We start from the raw sequence: 6,000 nt of genomic DNA, 5'->3' as shown, positions 1-6,000 counted from the left end.
AGCAAATCCCATACCCGCTGTGCTACCGCTCCTGTTCCTGGTATCATAACTTTTAAGGAACCTCCTTGGGGCACACTGCGCCCCAGTGCTCGATATGCTGAGAAGTGAGGAAAGCGAAGTCTTTGTAGAATTTTAATTAAAAGTCTCTGATGTGAGGGGGGGGGGGGCGAGGGTTCCTCTCCTTCTTCCCTCTCTTTCCACTCCTGAAAATTGAGGCATTGTCAAGGTCAAGGCGAAGCCCAGGTTGCTACTCCTCCCGTTTCTGATGCTCTTAGATTCGGTTTTCCAGTTTTTATCCATTGCCTTCTGCAGAATCCAGACTCCAGAGTAGATGAAGTCGGTTCAACTTCAGGAAGAGTTGGGGTGGAAATGGCAAGGCCCCCACCACCACTCTGCGCCCCCTAGTCTAACGCCTCCCTGCCAGCCCCTTCGCCTCGTCCTCAGCCAATAATGGACGAGTTTCAACCTGTCAGTGCGGTACCTAAACTGCATTTAAAGAATTAACCCATTTGGCCCCTCGCGGGTGCCAGCCACGGGGTGCCAGGCGGACGCTAATTGCTTTCCTCCGGCGGGGTTCGGAGCGCTCCGGGGCTGGCAGGCGCGCACACCCCGGGCACCCATTGGCTAATTCGATTCTCTCTCGGAATATTCATGAGCCGGGGCCAGAGGAGCAGAGACGCGGGCCCGGGGCTGTCACTCGAGCCGGGCCAGGCGCGAGGCAGGGGCCGCCGACCTCGCTCCGTTCTCGGGGTCCGGTGACCGCCGCGCGGGCCACGGAGGGCGCGGGCCGGGCATCCGCGGGGGCTGGCGCGCCTGCCCTTGCCACCCCAACTCCTGGCCAAGGCGCACAGACTTCGCCCCGGAGCGGAAAGCTTTGGAAAAGCTGGGACACTTTGGAGAGCCGTTTTTTGGCTTTTGGGGTAGGGGGGTGGGGGGCGGGAGCGCCGAGGAACGAAGACCCCGGACTCTCGCGGGGAAAGGAGGCGATGTAAGCTGCTCGCGCGGGGGCCCCGGAGCAGCGTTGGACCCCCGCATCCCCCTAGAATCGCCCGCGGAAACAGGTAAAGCAGCGGATTTCGGGGTGCGCGGTCAGTCTTGGGCGCCGCTGTCTCCCCGCAACTATGGGGTGGGAGGAAGACTTGCTGGGACTTTGGGGATGCGAGGGATGGAGACGCAGAGAGCGGGGATGCAGGGGCGCTGCTGAGGGTCGAGTCTAGGGGTGCGGCTGGGAAGTCACGCTTTGCCCCCCGGTTCTGCCTTCTTCACTCGCCCGGTAGGATTAGGAGCCTCCCTCCGGCTGCCCGGGGAAAGAAAGGGTTGGTGGAGTCCTCGGCGCAGGGATAAGCTCAGGGCTGCGAACCGGGACCCCCCTGGATCCAGGCTCCACGCGTCCTGGAGCTGGCCCGGTGGCACCCCCTCTCCCTGCAGCGCGCACCCGAGATCCGCGGTAGGAGGAGATAGAAGGCGGACGGGTCGCGAACCCGCCACCTGCCGGACGTCGCCTACCCCCCCCCCCCTTGGATTTCCTGTCTCCGGCCCCCCACGCCCCCCGCGGGCTCGGAATTTTGAGCGGGGGCTCGGAACTGCGCGAGGCTGTTGGGGAGTTGCTGGTGGTGGAGAGCTGCGGCGGGTTGAGGGGACACGAGGGGGTCCGAAAACGCTGAAAGTTGCAGATTTGCAAAAGACAAGGGTGCCAAAGCGAAGCCCTACCCTGCCCAAGGCACCTGGAGAGTCGGTTGGGGTGTGGGGGTCAGTTGGGCTTCTTGGGGAGAAGAGGGAACCAAGGGGGCAGCCTAGAGGCAGCGCCTTAGTCTTCCCTCTTTTTTTAAACTTCTTTTTTCCTATATAATCGACTTGGGGTGGGGGATATGGCAGCCCACGATGAGAGTTGATGGCCTGATGCAGAGGCAGTTAGTTGGTGGTTCCTTTCCTGGTGTCCTTCTAAGTGGGAGCCTTAATGCAGCTCCAAGTGAGCGCATTTTTTGGAGTCGGATCCTTAGAGGTGAGCTGGAAACTGTAGTTGGCTCCTACATCCCCCTCCCCGGGGGCACGCTGGCCCCTGACACTCCAGCCCCAACCTCCTGGTCTCCAATGTGCATCTCCGGCAAAGAAAAGAAACCCGGAGTCTTGGAGATGTCAGGGACACAGCAGCTGAGGAATTAGATCATCCTCAGAGCAAGGCAGAGCAACAGAAAGTCCCAACTGTGCTGCCAGCCCCCACGCCTTAGATGAATGTCCTGTCCCGCCCCCTACACACACACACACACACACACACACACACACACACACACACACACACACCATCAGCCTCTTCTGGCTGTATCCGTGGATGCGTTGCCAGTCTTGCATCCACACTTGACCCCACCATCTCCCTGGCCCTTTCAAGTTTCTTTCTTTTTATTTATTTATTTTTTGTTTGTTTTTGGCTTTTGGTCACATTCGGTGACGCTCAGGGGTTACTCCTGGCTATGAGCTCAGAAATCGCTCCTGGCTTGGGGGGGACCATATGGGAAACCTTGGGGAATCAAACCGTGGTCTGTCCTAGGTCAGCGGTGTGCAACGCAAATGCCCTACCTCTGCTCCACCGCTCCAGCCCCTTTCAGGTTACTTAAGCTCTCAACCTGGGCTTCCCTGATAGCGCCCCTAGCAGCACCACTGGACAGGCTCCCTTGCCGGGGCAGCCTTTGGTTGCCAACAAGTAGGGCAGCTGCAAGGGCACCTGAGTGGGCTCCTCTGGCTTTGGCCCGTGCTCAGGGCACAGACTCAGCCGACTGAGGAGGCAAAGAGCCCAGGCAAAGTGGGAGAGCAGTGTGGTAGGGTGAGCTGAGCACAGGAGATGCGGTCCAGCCTCTTCCCCAGCCACATCCCTTCCTGCCAGAGAAAAGACAAGGGACAAATGAAGAGCAAGTGGGACCGTTATAAATTGGAGCCAAGCTTTCTGGCCAATGAAGCTGCCGAGGCTGCCTTTGGCTTGCCCTTTCCCTGCCCTTCTCTGGACTCCTGACTTTCTTCTTTGCCAATGCATCAGAGATCAGGTCTTTCTAAGCGGACACTTGTCCTAAGATGATCTAACTTGGTATTCAGGAGAGAGACAGAGAGCAGAGACAGAGAGCATATCCTGGGAAAGGACAAGAGAGAGAGAGAGAGAGAGAGAGAGAGAGAGAGAGAGAGAGAGAGAGAGAGACAGAGACAGAGACAGAGACAGAGAGACAGAGAGAGAGACAGAGAGAGACAGAGAGAGAGAGAGCATATCCTGGGAAAGGACAGTCTCTAAAATACGCGCTGTTAATGTTTTGTGCAAAGTTTGCTCCCCTGCAGGTTAAGAAGAGACATTTTTAGCATGTGTGCCATGTGGCAGTGTAAAATTAAAATGGGAAAGGAGAGTACAAACATAAAAATGACTTAGCATTCTTGACATTCTTGTGCATACTTGTAGAAAAATTATCTTTCATTTGGGGAGAGTTGCCCGGGAATTTAATCAGTGCTTAGACTACTGAAACGCCCCCTCTACTACCTTTCTCCCCTGTAAAATTTTACGACCCTCTTCTCTTAGGAAAGGCAAAGGAAAGAGAATAAGTGCTAGGGGCTGAGAAGTAAGAATAAAGAGTTGTTAGGGGACCCATGACTCTGGCTTCCTATGGCAAAGGGAACAAAGATGCCATCCTTCTGCAGAGCAGCCAAATGTTCTGCAAAAGGGGAAAAATAAGGGTTGAGCCATGAAGGCCACTAATGCAAGCCCTTCCGGTGACTTGATCCCAGATGCCAGCCAGGAATGCCATCCCATGGTCCAGAGGACCAACCACAGTGGCGCTGCTTCCTCTAAGGGTCCTTGTCACTTTTAGCTCTTTGGGTCTGTGCTAACTTCTCAACCATTTCCTTTAAAGCGCAAGAGCTTCTCCCCTTGCCATTTCCAACTCAGACCTATCCTCTCTGCCCCTTGTGTACTTATAAATATTCCCCTGCCCTCCCCCCCCCCCAACTTCGGAAGCTTCTCCAAGCATGCAGCTGTGGGCACATTTAAGGAAAGAGTTGGGAGTAATCAAGAGAACCACAGAAAAGTGGATATATTTTTCCCCTGGTGGAGAAGTTCTTAAATGCTTTTTGAGCTGGTAAATGAGCAGTTTAAAGAAGCAGGAGGGATTTTCTTCTCTTCCTTCGACCCATAAACTAGCAGTTGTATTTTTTTTTCCTTTCCTGCATAGTGGTGAGCACTGTTTGGTGAAGCGTTTTTATTTTTTTTTTAGGTTGGGATCTAAAGTGAGCTTTTGCCTGTTGGTCGTCTGCGGAGAGAGGAAAAAATGTAAAGAGATACGGAAGGAAGAGCTGCAGTAGCTTGATCATAAATCAGCCAGAATATATGGGGGAGTGATGAGAATAGGTCTTTTCACCCTAAAAAAAAAATGTCCACTTTGGGAGAAAAAGAAGTCTGATTATTGGCATCCCAGGCTGAAACCAAGGCAGCTGATGCTGAGAGGAGCCAAAGGGCAGTTCTTCTTAGTTTAGAAACAGCAAGACAGTCTCTGCCAACGATTGCTGTAAACACGGAATAAAGATTTCATTGTGGGCTGGTGTGACTAGAATAATTAGACAGTTAATTGTTCATTCTGATCTGGTGGCCTTGCAATCAGTCGCGCAGAGCAGCAAAAAGAAGAGCCAGGGTGAAAAAAGTAATACAGCACGTCTAGCTTTCCCTTTGGGTCTCTGGACACTTGGGACAACCCTGGATAGTTGCATTTCTCTAAGCAGATTCCTGTCCCAGGACCCAAATCCGCCTGGCAGCTTCCAGCTTGTACTCTAGACTGTAGACTCTATTGCTCTGAAAGAAGCATGGAAACAAGTAAAAGGAATGAATTAGATCATCCTTCTATTGACAAGAATATAGTTAGGTGCAAACCTTAGTGTCAGCTTCCTCAAAACAGTCACAGATGGCATGAGACTTTTTTGCTTTGGGGCCACATTCAGTGGCACTCAAGGGTTACTCCTGACTCTGAGTTCAGGAATCACTCTTGGGGGGCTCTCTGGACCATATGAGATTTTGGGGGTCAAACCAGAGTCTGCAGCATGCAAGGCAAATGTCCTACCCACTGAACTATAGCTCTGTCCCTGACATGAGATTTTTGGGGGTAGGAGCATGGAAAAAGGTTATAGGCCATTCCTGGCTCTGTGTTTAGGGGTCATTCCTGGCAGTGATGGGCTGAAAGTGCCAGGATGGAACCAGGTTTGGCCACAAGCATGGCATCTTTACCACTCTAATATGTCCTCTAAGATTTATGGTTTTCCAACCCATTCTTCTTCATGAGCCTCTAAGAATCTGGAAATGTATTTTCCATTTTTGATATTTATTTTCTGCTATGAAACAAATCAGCTAGCAGTTACTCATTCACTGTAGTTGAAGAAATAAATAGTCTCTACATTTTCATACTAGAGACAAAAGAAAATGTATTTCCAGTGAGAAAAGTGTTTTGAAGCAACTGAGCATCTAGTTATTTAAACAGTAGGCTGTGACTTATTGATCTTTACTAAAAGGTGACATTGTCATAAATTTTTTCTGAGATGATTTCTGTAAATGAAGGAATGAGGAAAGACCTGCAGAAAATGTTAAGAATATGGTTTCAAGGAAGTGTGTGTGGGAAAATCGTGTTTTTATTAGATTCATACCCTTCCTAAATTCTCCTATTGACATGGGAATATAGACCAAATTCCCATCATTTGATGGGGAGGGGGGAAGGACCATCTTTAAGTGTCAATATTAAGTATAATTTTCTAGAAATAAAAGCACTCTGATAAAGAAATCATAATCAATTATATAAGGTCAGAAAGTCTCAAAGGAAAATATCTATTACTCCAAGATATTTATTTTGTCTCAATTTGTTGAATAGGTTCAAAACTATCTTTACTAACCTTTAGTTTCTTTCTATTTTTTTGTTTTGGTTTTTGGGCCACATATGGCAATGTTCTGGAATTAATCCTGGGCTGTACTCAGGAATTAATCCTGGCATT

The 6,000-nt window shown here is 50.8% G+C and overlaps 1 protein-coding gene across 1 annotated transcript in view; it reads left to right on the top strand.

Annotated features, from left to right (window-relative positions):
- Positions 1-928: 928 nt before the first annotated feature.
- Positions 929-6,000, top strand: part of CDH20 (cadherin 20) — a 275,136-nt gene continuing 270,064 nt past the window's right edge. Inside the window, exon 1 of the mRNA XM_049782076.1 lies at positions 929-1,061. The gene's annotated coding sequence lies outside the window, so the exon portion shown is untranslated. The remainder of the gene's footprint in view (positions 1,062-6,000) is intronic.

This window comes from Suncus etruscus, chromosome 10, assembly GCF_024139225.1.
Source record: "Suncus etruscus isolate mSunEtr1 chromosome 10, mSunEtr1.pri.cur, whole genome shotgun sequence".
Taxonomy (NCBI): Eukaryota; Metazoa; Chordata; class Mammalia; order Eulipotyphla; family Soricidae; genus Suncus; species Suncus etruscus.
The sequence above is the reverse complement of the archived record's forward strand: the minus strand, read 5'-3'. Positions and strand labels throughout refer to the sequence as shown.